At 28.9% G+C, this 17,127-nt stretch overlaps 1 protein-coding gene and 2 long non-coding RNA genes across 7 annotated transcripts in view; 2 read left to right on the top strand and 1 right to left on the bottom strand.

Annotated features, from left to right (window-relative positions):
- Positions 1-17,127, bottom strand: part of LOC105423544 (uncharacterized) — a 47,372-nt gene that overhangs the window by 10,813 nt on the left and 19,432 nt on the right. The window contains exons 3-4 of one of the 5 annotated variants that reach the window (XM_089083632.1): positions 8,200-9,352; positions 1,829-7,910 (exon numbers count right to left, since the gene is read on the bottom strand). The exons of 1 other annotated variant lie outside the window; for it this stretch is intronic. The gene's annotated coding sequence lies outside the window, so the exon portion shown is untranslated. Of the gene's footprint in view, positions 1-1,828; positions 9,353-17,127 lie in introns of those variants that run through there. 3 more of the 5 variants (XM_089083633.1, XM_089083631.1, XM_089083636.1) reach the window with 3 other exon arrangements.
- On the top strand, positions 1,300-4,189 carry LOC105429623 (uncharacterized). Its single transcript, XR_016141022.1, has 5 exons — positions 1,300-1,422; positions 1,505-1,585; positions 3,412-3,593; positions 3,822-3,966; positions 4,051-4,189. It is a non-coding gene; the product is annotated as an uncharacterized LOC105429623 (long non-coding RNA).
- Positions 9,124-17,127, top strand: part of LOC148938095 (uncharacterized) — a 24,810-nt gene continuing 16,806 nt past the window's right edge. Inside the window, exon 1 of the long non-coding RNA XR_016141016.1 lies at positions 9,124-9,344. This is a non-coding gene — a long non-coding RNA (uncharacterized LOC148938095). The remainder of the gene's footprint in view (positions 9,345-17,127) is intronic.

The following is a 17,127-nucleotide window of genomic DNA, read 5'->3' as shown; positions in this document are numbered from 1 at the left end:
TATTTATGTACATATGTTTATATATAACAAAGAGATACTCGAGAAAAAATATGTAGTATACAAATACAATATTATAATCCATCCCAGCAAATCTTAACCAGCAATTTAGCAGTCAATTTGTGAACGTTTTGTAAACGGGAATTGATATTTTAATGAGTATTTGTTATTGACAATATATTATTGCTTATATTGTTTATAACCGTTATATAACGGTTATAAACAATGTCTGGTTTATAAACATTAAACTTTGATGGAAATACATTAATTAATTTGTATAATGGATGTCATCAAGAGAATAAAGTGTCTATGATTGAAATATAAATTTTTTTATAAACGTAGTCCAACTTTTAGTTTAAACTTAATTTCTTGCAGTGTATCATAACTTTTTATTATTTCTTTGATCAATAAAATCACAATTGGAAAAATGAGTTAATATTTTGATTTAATTATTATTTAGTTAAAAAAATAATAATATTACTATGTTTGACACAAAAATGTTAGTAATATTAATGTTAGTAAAATTAAATTAAATGTTAGTAATATTAATTAATATTTTAATAAATATATATATAACTTGGAATATTATTTGTCATAAATATTTAATTGATTAACAGATAATAAAAATTAAATTGGTTTTAAATCGACCTAAACTTTAATTTTTTGTAGAAATTTATAATTGAAAGTTACGTAAAAAAAATGTAGTAATGAAATAAAGAACTCTTGAATTAATTTAAGTATAATAAAAGTAAAGTATAATAAATATAAATTTTATCTTAAGGCTAACGGCTTATATGATGGGGCATTAGGAATATCGTTATTGAGTTCAACTAAGTTGCATAACATTTCACAATTTTACATGAAAAATCGTATGAAACTTGCTCAAAGTACTGGTGGAGAAATCTTTTGTACATAATTGTTTTGCGGGTCGTTTCGGGGATCGATCAAGGAGTTGGCGAGAAAGAGGCGTTCACCACTTGTTTGATACTAAATAAACTTTATTAAAAACTTGATACAGATTGTCCTTTTTAATTCGGACCGCGACAGATGTGACGGCACGGCGGATCTCGACGAGTCCTCTCCTAGTATCGGTCTCCCGTTTTTATCCTGTTTCCAGGCGGCCGGTCCTTGCCGTGTCATCAAAATGTTCGTCAGCGTTCGCGGTATATTTCTGGGTCGCGCGGCGACTTTCCGCGTAAGGGCCACGCAACCCGATTAACAGTTGCTTCACGTGGTGCGGTTACGCAATAAATGCGCGATTAGCACGGTAGCATTGGCTTCGTGCCTCCAATCGCTATCGCTTGATAAAGTAATAATTCGTCGGGTAAGGTATCATTTGCCGCAATCCGCTTTGTCAGTGGTGGGCGTGATTGCGTTCTCGGCACTCGCGACATAATAAATAATCTCTTCGGCCTCGAGAAAATGGTACAATCCACTTAAGTTAAGATAAGCTTAAAATTATACTTAAGAATGTAATAAAACTTCTATATTCTATTTTTTATTACAGTGCATGAGTTGGAGTTGGTATCTATCTAATGATATGCAATTTTTTTGTAATTGCTATAATGCTGTTGATTTTGTCAACTGTGTAAGTTAACTAGTTATTGATTACAGATAATATATCTCTCACATATATTAGAATGAACATAATTTCATAATTTTAGCCGCTGCTATAATATTCGGTATACTTTTAATAGGATCTATTATTCTTAATAGTTATATATTATATATTTATAAATACATTCCAACGTGAGTTATTAAAATGTATTCTGTTTATCGAGAAATTAAATATTATGTTATATAATGATGGTTTTTTTTTTTATTCTTCTAGTTGGGATGAGCAATTTAGAGTTTTAGATGTTTTATACTTCCCATCATGGGTTAATTCCATATATTATAGGAATAATTACAGGTTACATTTTAATAAAAATGAATAATAAGTTGATGTTAAAAAAGATTAAGTATAATTTATGTTTTATAAATTTAATATTATAAATTAATTTATTAGCTACGGTATTAAGAAATCGAATTGCTTTATTAAGAGTTAAAGGTAGATGAAATTTATGAATATATGGAAATTGTCCTACTATTATTATTTTTATACTGTTTTTAGCAACCATTACTAAGAGAGCTCAGATTCCATTTTCTTCTTGATTACCTATAGCAATAACTGCCCCAACCCCTGTCTCAGCCTTAGTTCATTCATCTACTTTAGTTACAGCAGGGATTTATTTAATAATTCGTTATAATGAATTATTGATAATATCTGGAATTAATTATTTATCAGTAATAACTATATTTATATCAGGTATTATAGCTAATTTTGAGTATGATTTAAAATTATTGCTTTATCAACATTAAGACAATTAGGATTGATAAAGTTATTTTAAGGTTTAGACATTATGAATTAGCTTTTTTTCATTTATTAATTCATGCAGTTTTTAAGTTTATATTATTTATATGTGCTGGAATTATTATTCATTCTATAAATAATTGTCAGGATATTCGTTTAATTGGAAATTTAAATAATATTATTCCATACTATAATAAGATTTTTAATTTCAAAATTGGTATTATGCGGATTTCCTTTTATAGCAGGATTTTATTCAAAAGATTTACTTATAGAAATTATTTATGTTTTGAAAAATAATGTCTTATTAATACTGTTAATGTTAATATCGTTAAGTTTAACTGTTATGTATTCCGTTCGTTTAATTTATTTTTTATATTTTATAAAATTAAAGTATTATAGATATATGAATTTTAATGAAGATAAAATTATAAATATATCAATATGTATTTTAGTTTTATTAAGTATTATAGTAGGATCAATATTAAGCTGAATATTTTTTTTTTATTTTTATGTAGTTGTGATGCATTTTAGAGTAAAGTCAATAACATTATTAATATGTATAATGGGTCTAATATGTATAATAGTGATTAATTTTATTAAAACGTCAATAAATTTTTATTATTATAATTATTATTTTGGGTCTATATGATTTTTAAATGTTTTATATAATAATGTTTATTATTATTTTAATTTGGTTAGCTCGAAGTTATATTTTAGCGATAAAGTATGAATTGAATTTTCTAGTAAGTATTAGATTTAATTTTTAATGAAATTAATATTTTAAATAATTTTTATTTTAAAATTTATATATTTATTAATTATTTTATTGTATTTATAATTTTAATATTTATTTTAATTTATATTATTAAATTTAATTAATTTATTTTAATTTATATTATTAAAATAGGATTACATTTTATAAAAGCTACAGAATAACTCCTGTTATTGCAAGTTTATTGATTAATTGTTCATAAATAAGTTAATAATACATTAAAGTATACATAAATAATAATACGCTTATATGTTTCTCACTGTGTTATAATAATAATTTGAATTTTCAGAAAATTAAAGTATTCTGTTGGTTACTTCCTAATCCTCCCTAATCATTGGCATTATTTTAATATTATTTGGCCATTTGGTGCGACATACGTCCGTTGTACTGCTATTTTTATTGCCTTGCATAGAATATCTTGGGCCATAAGTTTTGCATGGGTTATAATAGTATGTTCTACTAAACAAGGAGGTATGTTTAATTCCTAGTACATATGTACATATAAATTAATGTTATTTAATTAGTATATATCAATTTGAAATTATTATTTACTACGTGTCTTATTTGGTAATTTTATTTTTCAGTTTCATTTGCATATTTTTTGTCATAATAATGATAAATTATAGTTTCATATTTTAAATACTAAATATTTTAGTTTAATATCATTTGAATGATTATATATGTTTGATTTTATTATAGGCATTGTTAATCAGTTTTTTTGTCATTCAAAGGATGGATCCCTCTCAGCAAACTTACATATTGCGCTTATCTTTTAAATTCTATTATTATACAATCGTTTAATTTATATAATGACTCGACAATTTATTTTCAACTTCTGCTTAAAGTAAATATATAAACATTAAATATTTAAAATTAACAATTAAATGATTTAGAAAGAATTTTCATTTATTATTATTTTTATTTTCAGATTTTTATGTATTTGGGATACATCTTGACGAGTTACTTTTGCGTCTTAGCATTATCCTTAATAGTAGAAATACCTTATATCTTATTAAATGTTCATTCAATATATTAATGTAAAAAGATCTAGTTTAGAAAAGGATGTCAAAATATAAAATATTTCTTAAATTATTTTAACAATACATATTTATATGTGTAATTACAATTTTTTTTCTTATAATTTATAATGTACGTTACTATACAAGTAATACAGACGCTATGATAGGCGTCATCATATTCTTGTTCTATATTGTAAGAATTTTAAATGACTCGTTACTTTTCGATGATACTAGTGCCATGTGTAAATTGTATGTGCAGATTAAGAATCGGAGCACCCATTTTTACATAATGCCTAAGAAAACCAATCATAATCCTTCCTTTCTACCCCCACAATGAAAATAAAAGATTCTAATTAATTCATTTTCTTATACATTATGCGTTATGCAGAAGTGTGTGCTCCGGCCCTAAAGCTTGCGTGTGTTGAAACAACTTTGTTTATTTAGCGGACGTGAGAAAGCGTTTGCATTTGAATGTTGACTTATACAAATTATGAAGTAAATTGTATGCCTGTTGCCAGTTTTATTTAAAAGATCAATATTTATATGTGTTTGGCAATGACGTTTTTCAAGTATAGTTAATTGAATTTTTTATTTTATAACAAACATATTTATACTTAATAAAATTGTAATATTTAAAATATAATAGCAATCAGTAGATATATGCATGTCAAGTTAAAATAATAAACAGTAGTATTAAACATACATTATTATTTACAATCTCATTCAATTTAAACATTCGGGCGTGGCAATAAAACATTTCTGTTTTAACTTCGTCTTTTATAATTGAAGTTCATGGAACATTTATCGAATCAGCAAGATTTATTCGAGAAGTTTCTTTACAATATATGTATCTTTTTCAATTAAATATAAAATTCAAATCAACTCTATCACTTTATGTCATAATTATACGGATACCTATTATTAATATAATTATATTATATTATAACTGTCGTATGACATAAAAAATATAATCAATACATCTTCAACATTTAATTGATCACAAAATATTCTGAAGAAAATATTTTGTTCTAATCTTTTTATTTATGATGACAGTTATGTACTATGTATGTACGAGGGTAGTCTGAAAAAGTTTTGAGCCTTAACATGAAGATGACATTACTCGTCAAAACCATTCTACAGTACTACAGTACTACAGTACTACAGTACTACAATAGTATATGCTTTGAAAGACTTTTGTGAAAATTTCAGCCATTTTGGACGCTCAGTTGTTGTTTGATAGTCGTTTGTGTGTCAGTCGATGTCAGTGTTTTTGTAAAAATGGAAAAAATTGAATATCGTGCCGTGATTAAATTCTTACATTTGAAAGGCAATATGTTTGCGCAAATTAAAATCGAGTTGGACGCTGTTTACGGGGACTCTGCCCCATCATTTGCCACCGTAAAAAGATAGGCAGCTGAATTTAAACGTGGTCGTACCAGCTTGGCTGATGATGAGCGTTCGGGACGGCCAAAAACTGCGACCACCGCTGATAACATCGAAAATGTTCACCAAATGGTACTGGACGACCGTCGAATCAAGGTTAGAGAGATAGCAGAGGTATGGACATATCGAAAGAACGCATTTGTCATATATTGACTGAAGAATTGGATATGCGCAAGCTATCCGCGCGTTGGGTGCCACGCTTGCTTACTTTGGACCAAAAACGAATTCGAATAAACATTTCCAAGGCCCTGTTGGAGCGGTTCAAGCGAAACGAATCAGATTTTTTTGCGTCGATTCATAACTGTAGATGAAACTTGGATCCACCACTACACTCCAGAGACAAAAGAACAGTCAAAAGGGTGAACCTGCTCCGAAAAAGGTGAAGACAGTTCTATCAGCTGGGAAGGTAATGGCGACTGTTTTTTTTTTTTGGGATAGTCACGGAATTGTGTATATCGACTATCTTGAAAAAAGTAAAACAATAATAGGAGCGTATTACGCATCATTATTTGATAAACTGAAGGCAGAAATTGCAAAAAACGGCCGCATTTGAAGAAGAAGAAAGTGCTGTTCCATCAAGACAACGCATCTGCTCACACTTCGGCGATCGCCATGGCCAAAATTCATGAACTGCACTTCGAATTGGTTGACCACCCACCGTATTCACCAGATCTGGCTCCCAGCGACTTTTTCCTGTTTCCTAAGCTTAAAATTTTGCTTGGAGGACAGAGATTTTCATCGAACAAGGAGGTCATCGCATACGTAAACGCTATTTTGCGGAGCAAGACGCCAACTACTATTTGGAGGAGTTAAAGAGATTAAGTATCGATGGGAAAAGTGTGACTTAAAAGGAGATTATGTTGAAAAATAAAACTATATTTGACCGAAAAAATACTTGTTTCTATGTTAGGCTCAAAACTTTTCAGACTATCCTCGTATGTATATATATATATATATATATATATATATATATATATTATATATGTATATATTTTACACACACACACACACACACATTTTATATATATATATATATATGCATATGCAAAAAATATATAAACAATTAAAATGTACGATCTTCGTGTTTACAACTATCCTCAAAATGAACAAAACGAGAAATATGGAAAACAATTAGTAACAAGTCTTAGCATTTTTAAATGTAATAAAAGTGAATATTATATTTTTAAGCTAGCATATCTTTTTTATTAATTTTATTAATTTTTTTTATTAATTCGTTCCTGAATTTCCAGTAAGTAAAATAGCAGCAATCTGCTATTATTTGTATCTGTTTGTGTTCTGCTAACACAGCCTATCGATATGAACTAACAGCAAATTGTTAATGTAAATATTACTATTACTAAAAAATCTTGAAAAACAAAGTTTTTATTATTTCTTTTATTCCTTATTTAAAAAAATAATTTTTAATTGTTTTATTAATAAAAAAATTAATTATATTATGTACAGTATAAATAAATTATTAAATTTTTTCAAAGATATGTACCATGGCTCTTGATTTATACATGCATCAATAATTATTTTACAGAGTTTCTGTATTTATTAATTTTCTTGCCACGAAGATAGACGTTTTACACCAAGTGTATATATAAAAAATATATAAATAATAATGGCATATTTGAATTTTAATTATAGCAATTTCGATTATGTAGAGAATCTAACAAATATTACATGCGAGTAACGAACATAATCTAATTTGAACGCAGTTTTGCAATTATATTCTATTTATTAACTGTGTAGAATGTGTCCTATCTAAATATATTATGCAGGTCTTGCTCGATTTCTGTATGGCTAATCCGACATCAAACTGCATTGCGCAGGTCCTGCTTAGTTTTCTATTTGCCGGCAGGTGTCACAACAGACTCTGTCTCTTTTCTATTAATAATTTAACCGATTATATTAGTAAAATCTGCTCGGTTTCTGTCAGCAATCTATCATCAGAAATAATAGAGATTATATTAGTAAAATCCGCTCTGTTTCTTGTACCAGTCTGTCATTTAGTTTTGCTTGTAGATTCTGTTATATTTCTTTCAGCAATTTGTCAAGAGCAAAGTATATGTCTAATTCTATATCAATTCTGTTATTATAATAACATATGAGTCTATTATAATATTTATATAAATTTTCCTCATAGGACCGCTAATAAAGTATCCAAAGAGTGGTAGTGTAACGTCCGGAGATTCGCCGTATATTTTTTTCTTTTTCTTCCTACCGCGCATGTAGTATCGCCTTAATATAATTCACCGCCGGGCCCACGACCATTGGCTCTCCTGCCGTTCAGCCTAACATGGCGCGCCCCACCATTATTATGCTACATAGATGTAATATTATTTTAATGGCCTTCTTCGATAATTATAGGCATTAACATTTAATAACACATATTCGATTACGCTAACCATTTTCCTAGCCATAAACAATAATATTTGTTATAATATATGAAAAGTTTTATAATTATACTTTAAATATAATGTTCCTTAAACATACCTAAACATAATACCTATATTAATAATACCTATATTAATAATAAGATTATATTAATGCCATCAATATTACTAAATTAATCGAGCACAAGATATCAATATTACAATAATATTGCCTACATCATTGCTACCGCGCATCATCTTCTGCCAGCCGCGTTCTGATTGGCCGACTAATGCACGACATAGACATATACATCTAGGTTAGCTACACAACCCGCGCCATCTTGCGCCACGTGCGTTGGCGTACCCACGCCATTCGCCATCTTGCGCCACAGCACCGCCGCAGCCGAGCGCTGCAGTGCCTGCCGAAACACTGACACTCTTGTGCGCGTCGTCGAATAGTTGACATCGCAAGCGTCTTGCTCCGATCTCTAGTATGTAATTCAAGTTCAAGTTGTTTATTCAGTTTCTAGTTCGTAGCCGTTCTATTTCTAGTTCATATTCCGCTACAATTTCTAATTCTAAATAAGCGATCTTGATTTTTTATCTCGTATTAGTGAGTAAGCTTCGTGAGTGTAACTTTTAGTTAATTGTTTAAATATATTAATATTAAATTCAAATTGTCACGTGTTCGTTCTTTCATACGCTCCATCACCGCTTCAATCCGCATTAGTGAATAAAGCTTTGTGAGTGAAACTTTTAGTTAATTGTTTAAATATATTAATATTAAATTCGAATCACCACGTGTTTGCTCTTTCATACAGTTCATCACCGCGTCTATTAATGGAAGTGTTCGCGAGGGCACGAGGCGACTAGGTGTTAATAGCAAGTCCAATATTGATTAATCGATTAATTCCTAATTAAAGCAAGAATTCCGATTGTTTCTGGGGGCAAGGTGTTGTGCGTCATCCGCACTTACCACGAAGAAAACATCGGACTTCAAGCACGTGGTAGCTCCTGCATTCCGACGCGACGCCGAACCAATGCGTAATTGGCTCGCAGCCGAATGTGATATCCTAACCCTAACTTTTTAATTAAATATAATATATACCTAAAACCTCTGTCGAATGCCCAAGGCACGGAAAAATCGCGCGGGACGCAGTAATGTTATACGACATCTCGAATCTTCATGTGGCCGCGATTTTCGATCACAACGCAGTCATCGGCGAGGAGGTAACCTTCGACGGGGAGTACGAGCTCCTGGTGCACGACCGTCTCTGGAGCGCCCTGCCCGCACAGTCCGCACCAGCCAGCACCATCCAAGAACCCCGCTTCCAGCCGCGAATCTCTCTCCAAGACTATTTGCAGAGAGCTTCCAACGAAAGGTAAGTAGCTAAATTGTTAAACAAATTATTATAAGATATATGTATACGCGTATATTTCTCGCGCTGTTTTTCCTGTTGCGTTAGCCGAACGTGTCCGTGCAAGTTCAACGATCGCTTCTACAAAGGGAATGCCTGACCGGAAGGGTTTACGACCGACCCCTTTGTTTTTTTTGGGCATAGTTTTTGCCTCGTCCGACGACTTCACTCGGGAAATGCACTCTTAAATGCTTGTTTCAAATTTTCTAGCTCCGATAATATTCCGTAATATTATTCAACGACACGCATGGACGCGTTTTACCTTCGCGGATACTATTAATTAATTAGTGTGATGTGCTTCCCTCGGTCTGATGCCACCCGCGCACGCATCCAGCCGCCGTATTCCAACATCGCGTCGATTCAGTGCGCTGCATTACTTCCTTCGGTTATCGCCGCGTAAATAATTCAGCTGATGACGATTATCCTAATAGCGAGTTTCTCTGCTATCGTTGTAAGGAATTAATACCCGAGGGCACCCTCTCTTACTGCTTGGAATTAACTCGTTCATTTCAATTCGGATTCACTGCGTCCCAAGATTACTGCGAGTGTTGTCGTACCCCGCTTTCATTAATCCGCGAAATCGGGCATTATGACACGTGTTCCTAGGTTTTCGTTGTTGCTCTAGAAGTATTTGAAGAAGAAGGAGAGGCTACCGAACACGTCCGCGCTCGATATTATCTTGACGATACTAACGCTGCTTCTGACGTCATTGTCTCGCGCTGACTCACGAACTTTTCCGTCTCGTTGCTTACCTGTGAGGAATAATAGCTAGACGCGATCGCGTTAATGCTAAGAATTAGATTCCCTGCTGCTCAATCACACATTTATTCTAGTGATCAGGGATTCGAACGTTAATACTCCTTAACTCTTCCGAACCGCTGCTGGTGATTTGCCGCTCGATTGCTGGCAGCGTCGCCGAGAGGCGAGCGTATTCCCGCCTTTGTCCGGTGGTGATTTGCTTGGCAACATCGCCACCTGTGACGTGACAGTACTTTCGTACGAGAAAATAATTCATGAGTTCCACATATTCTAATGTTTTCGCCGTCATTAATCCTGAAATTCCTGCATCAATTACTACAATTTTTGTCCTTTTTGTTTTTCTGGTGTATGCATCAGTTTTTATTTGCAGTTTTTTATTTGTTTTATCAAAGTTGTTATTAGTCAATCTAAACGTCCGGGAAACTACATCCTATATATCATCCGAAGTAATTGATCTATTAAATTTTAAATGAAGATACATATCTTTTGTTATATTTTATTATTCTAGTTCATGGAATATTATAAAAATTCTATTAATGCAAAGAAATTACGCTATTTATCTGAAAATATTTTTAGAGCAATAATATAAAATAGATAATAAATAAATAATAAATATAAATAATACACTTAGTAATAAATAAATACACTTAGTCAATAAATAATAATAAATATTTTTTTTCTTGCAAATATAAAGAACGCTAAAGAACATATTTCATATCAGTTATATTTTTTCTATTTTATATCAATTTACAAAATTAAAATTTATATCATCACAATGTATAATGTTTATACAAATGTTTACGTAATAAGTGTGGTGATTGCTCCTGTCTTAAATATATTCGCCGATTGCAAATATTGTAAAATGGAGACTTATTTCAAGTTTTTGATGATTTGTTCATCATAAAAATAATTGTAGAAGATGTAGTTAGAGATACAAGTTTTTTGCGTAAGAGCAAACATGAAATTAGTATAAATATGATTGCACAAGCATGAGTGCAAAATTTGGAACTAATATATTTAAAAATAATAGTAAAATAGCCATAAATAGAAAAGTTTATTTCTATTAGATTAAGAAAGAAAAAAGAAAAAAATTTTAGGCAAGACAAAATATATGTGATTCAGGAATAAATAAACTGGAATATAACATAATATAACAATATGAGTTCGTACGAAAACAACAACTATAAGCGAAAATAATTATCAATAATTATCCACGATAAATTATGTATTGTGATATACATAGATGAAGATGTATTGTTTAAATTATAAATTATTTTAAACTAAATTTTGCTTAACAATGTACTCCCTTTTTTTATTCAATTTTACAAAACTAGAAAAATGTAGAATTAATAAAAAATATATATTGATATTTGTAATACATAATTTTAATAAAAATTTGTAACATATAATTTTAATAAAAAAAATTAAAAACGTCATAAAAGGTTTATTAAAAAATCATTTTTTAATTATTTTTTTAAAGAATGTATGATTGCGTTAAAATTAATATTGATCAACATTATCAACTATTTTTATTATATTTATCATTTTATCACATTTATCATATTTATTACATTATTGATTTTAAGTTTTAAATAACACTTTAATTAATATTATTTATCTTTCAAAGTTGTCTAGTCTATTCGTTTTGGTACGATTGACATCATACACAATAGAATAATTGAGCAATCAAACGAACTCGCTGACGATGAGCGAAGTTTAATCGTAACGTTTTACGAAACGTCTCGTTCGAAGATGATAACAAGTAGTATTATTTTACAAGTAGTAGTGCTTAGTTTCATAACGAGTAAAAATTTAGAAAGGAAGAAAGTTCCTGTATTTTTATCTCCCCTTGATGTAACCCTTCCGGTTTCATATCGTTTCAGAATCGAGATTCTTATATCTATGGATATTATCTTATAGCTATGGATCGGAACAGAAAAAGAAAAAAAAAGAAAGAAATAATTACTTGGGTATATCATCTTCGAAAAAAAAAGAAAGAAATAATTACTTGGGTATCATCTTGGGTATATCACTTCGCTCGCCCTCAGCAAATTCGTTTTATCGCTCAAATATATTACTTGTCTCGATGATTACAGATAAATGTTCAAAGCTTCTCAAACTCTTGAGCTTTTAATTTTATGTGCAGAAATTAAATAAATATTTTTATTATTATATTTGTATAATTATATATATTTTCTTTAATATACAAAAAAAAGTAAACTTACTTATCTAATTAATTTAGCCAATACTATATTGTAAAAGTATCCTTACACGGCTGTATTGTTCTATTATAGATTTTTGTAAACATCGGTGTATTGTTCGACTAGCCCGCTGTTTTCCTTATTAATATCGATACCTTTTCTAAAGTTTTTTCTGCTGCTGACACTGTAATATCTCTACATCTATGAAGCTGGCACTCTCATCATTAAAAAAAAATTCGGATCCATGGCCATAATTTAGTGCTAATTTATTGCTGTAGTCCCGAATTTATTGCTCCTACCAATTTGCAGGAAATTAAATTTAAAAATGGGAGTGCTGGTTTCCCGGGACTACTTCAGAAAATAAAAAATTGAACATTAAAAACAAAAAATAAATACATTAAATTTTTTTGCTAATTAATGGCTCGAAAGATATATCACTTTCGAATTTATTGCTCGTTTAACAAAAATATATGATGCTGTTACTTTAAGTACAAGAGTAAAGTATATTGAACGAATTAGTTGCTGCTCTTATTTGTGCCCAAAAATATTTCTAGAATTAATTGCTCGCAAATATACCACTTTCGAATTTATTGCTCATTGTTTAACAAAAAGATATGGGAGTGCTGACTTGACGTACAAGTACATTGAACGAATATGTTATTTCGCCTTTTATATGAAGTTCATGAAACATTTATTGAATCAGCAAAATTTATTTGAGAAACTCCTTTAATATATGTATATTTTTCAATTAAATATAAAATTTACATCAACTCTATCAATTTATGTCGCAATTATGTGCATATATTCATCTAATTACATTATATCATAAACTGTCGTATGATATAAAAAATATAATCATACATCTTCAACATTTAATCCCCTCACAAAATATTTTGAAGAAAATATAAAACAAAATATTTTGTAATTTTTTTACTTATGATGACAGCTACGTATTATATACATATAAAAGATACATAAGCAATTAAAATATACGCTTTTCGAGCTTACTTCGAACTATCTCCACAAAATGAACAAATCGAGAAATATAATAGGAGAAAGCAGTAACAATTAATAACAAGTTTTCTACTTAGCCTTTTTAAATGCAATAATGAGTACCATATTTTTAAGCTGTATCTTTTTTTTATTAATTTTCTATTTGTTCTTGAATTTCTAGTAAATAAAATATTAGTAATCTGCTATTATCTGTATCTGTAGGTTTATTCTGCTGACAGCTTGTCGATATGAACTGATTGACATGAACACATTGTTGATGAAGAAACTAAGCAGATTCTATTGACATAACTGACGCTAGATTGTCAGCAGAAATAAAGTAGAATCTGCTTTGGCGATGGACTGTCGATATAAACAAACTGAACAAAACCTATTGATATGATCTGCCGACAGATGGAAAGCAAAAATCAAATGAATTTTGCTGCTTCATAAATATTTAAATTAAAACATTACTATTATCAAAAAACTTGATAAATAAGGTTTCTACTACTTTTTTAATTTTTTTATTTAAAAAAAATAATTTTTAATTTTATTAATAGAAAAATTAATATCAGGAGACACGGTAGTGTCTCGGATGTCAAGTCAAGATCAACCGAGAACACTGCCGTGTGACTTTACGCGAGTCGACGAGGTTCGAGCATCTGAAATTATCGAATCTTAATAATCGGCTAAACCGATCAAGTTCTAAGTAGGCTTGATCGATAGCTTGAGTCCGACTTGCATAATAAAAGTATTTTTATTTTTCTGCTACGTGCTCTACAAGCAGAGATATTGCTATGCAAAGTCCGATTTGAAATTTTTACTTTAAGAAACGTCATCATCGCCTTTGTATGACTGCAACGTCTATCACGAGATGTCACTATTAATCTTATCGACCCAGCGGAAGAGAGTTGGGATACGTGTCTCTCGATACCTTCGAAAATCGTAAAACTTATTAGGATAACATAATAAGATAGGAGATTATAAAAAAGAAATAAATAAACAATTGAATAAAAAAAATTGCTATCTATTTTATCGATTGCCGCCGGTAATATAATATAATACTTCAAAATGTTTGATATCACTATAAAATTACCTTTTTTTTTTAAAAAGGGTGTCAAATATAATGGAATATTTAAAAATGTCTGATATAACTATAAAATTACCTTTTTTTTAAAAAAAGATAAAATAGGGTGTCAAGTATAGTGGATATTGTCAACTCAAATGATTGTGTAAAATTTATATAAAAGATTTGATATCAATAATTGACGCCAAGTTATAGTCTTACAAACATGGAGCTACAAGTCCATTTTAGTCAAATTATATATTTCAATCGTATAAAAGATTTGATAAACCATTGTTTTAAAAAATAAAACTCAAGTAGTTTCTTTAATTTAAAAATAATAAAAACTAAATTATATGTATATCTTTCTATCCATTAAAAACTTCTTTTTCTAACCCAAGTGGTAGTAATTATTTAGCTTTAAAATATTATTATATCACAAAATTACTTTACTCAACCTACATTTTTATCACAAAGAATTATAAAGTAACAGTATAAAATAAATGATAAAATTTTATTTAAATAAAAAAAATTTTTATGTAAAAACACTTGGCGCTGCTCATATCTCTAAAAAGAACATGTGTGTATATAATATAAGATGTGTGTGTGTGTGTGTGTGTGTGTGTGTGCGTGCGTGTGTGTGTGTGTGTGTGTGTGTGTGTGTGTGTGTGTGTGTGTGTGTGTGTGTAATTATAATTTAATCATATTAAATAATAAATTTTGCCTTTATTTTTAACATTCAAATAATCTCATCATTAGTTTTGCATTTTCATTTGATCTAAACAGCGCCAAGTGTTTTTACATAAAAAATCTTTGTTTATTTAAATAAAATTTTATCATTTATTTTATACTGTTACTTTATAATTCTTTGTGAAAAACGTAAGTTGAGTAAAGCAATTTTGTGATATAATAATATTTTAAAGCTAAATAATTACTACCACTTGGATTAGAAAAAGAAGTTTTTAATGGATAAAAAGATATACATATAATTTGGTTTTTATTATTTTTAAATTAAAGAAACTATTACTTGAGTTTTATTTTTTTAAAACAGTAGTTTATCAAATCTTTTATACGATTGAAATATATAATTTGACCTAAATGGACTTGTAGCTCCATGTTTGTAAGACTATAACTTGGCGCCAATTATTGATATCAAATCTTTTATATAAATTTTACACAATCATTTGAGTTGGCAATATCCACTATACTTGACACCCTTTTTTTACCTTTTTTTAAAAAATTTTATAATGATATTCTATACGGCATAAATTATAAAATTTTTTTAAAGATATATACTGCGACTCTTGATTTATATGTGCACCAATAATTATTTTACAAATATTACATTTATCAATTTCCTTTCTACGAAGATATACGTTTTACATCAAAGTTATATATAAAAGATATATAAACAATAATGGCATATTTGAATTTTAATTATAGCAATATATTTGTACACATACACACACGCGCGCGCGTATTATATATATACAGGGTGTTCAAAAATTCCCACATTTGGAGTACACTACATGATTCTTTATGCTAAACGAATCAACTTTTTCCTTTAGCAAAATTGCGTTTGACGAGCAGTTTTTACAGTGGATCAGATTAACGAATGAGCACGCGTATGTAGTACGTAGCGGTCAGAGCCGGCGCGCGTTCCTCAGGCCGGCGCGGCCTGATGCCTAATCTTTGACGACTTCACTTTACTGTATTGTTTAAAATACAATACATAAAAGTTATCAAATTAAATATTATTTTCATCCTTTACGTAACGATTCAATAATAAAATTGTCTGATTTCGTAGCATTATCTGAAAATAAAAAACATCGCTGGCATTAAAATATATACATACATATTTACTGTTATATTAACTTAAAATTATATTATATTATATTTTAATTTAATATAATTTTAATTTAATAAATTGTTATTCTAGTATATCACATTGTTTATTTATTGTTAGTTTTAATGCAACCCGGGCGCGCCAAGTTTTTATACGTCAGTTTGATCTTAAGAGATTATGCAAATTATTTTTTTAATAATATACATTTAATAATATTAAATGTTGGTTTATTTCACTATAGTGATGTTTTTTACATTATAAGAAATTGGCGTCAGTTTTGATTTTACATCTTTTGTATCATTAAAAGTAAAATAGACTTTTTATATAATTTCAATTTAATATCGTAAAATTTTTTTTATTTAATAAGATTAAAATTTTAATACAATATTTTTACATAAACCAAAAGTAACAAAAGGTGCTTGAACTTGGCGTCATCATTTTTTTAATTTTTTTTTTTAAGTACTTTTGTTTTGATTTATAAATACGCATAAATATTAAATATATAATATCAAAATAATATAAACATTAAATGTTTTAGTGATAAATCTCAAGAAAAATAAATTCTACATCTTTTTTTAATACTTTGATAAAAAATAGTTTTTTTACATTAAAAATTTAGTTTTTTTAATTGTTTTTTTACTTTGAATTCATAAGTATTTGTTATTTTCATCTCTATACGGATTGATTACTTCTACATTATGATTACTTCTATATTATCAACTATTTTAAAGTTTTTTGTAAAGTTTTTTGAAACATTGAGAAATGCTTTAAATATTGATTTATATAAACGATTATGTAAACAATTTATCTAAATAAAGTGGTTAGACAAAGATAGTGATTAGATAAAAATGATTAGACAAAGATAAAAACGAAAATAAAAACTCCTTC

The sequence above is a fragment of the Pogonomyrmex barbatus genome, unplaced genomic scaffold (genome assembly GCF_055798465.1).
Source record: "Pogonomyrmex barbatus isolate J1 unplaced genomic scaffold, ASM5579846v1 scaffold1, whole genome shotgun sequence".
Classification (NCBI taxonomy): domain Eukaryota; kingdom Metazoa; phylum Arthropoda; class Insecta; order Hymenoptera; family Formicidae; genus Pogonomyrmex; species Pogonomyrmex barbatus.
The sequence above is the reverse complement of the archived record's forward strand: the minus strand, read 5'-3'. Positions and strand labels throughout refer to the sequence as shown.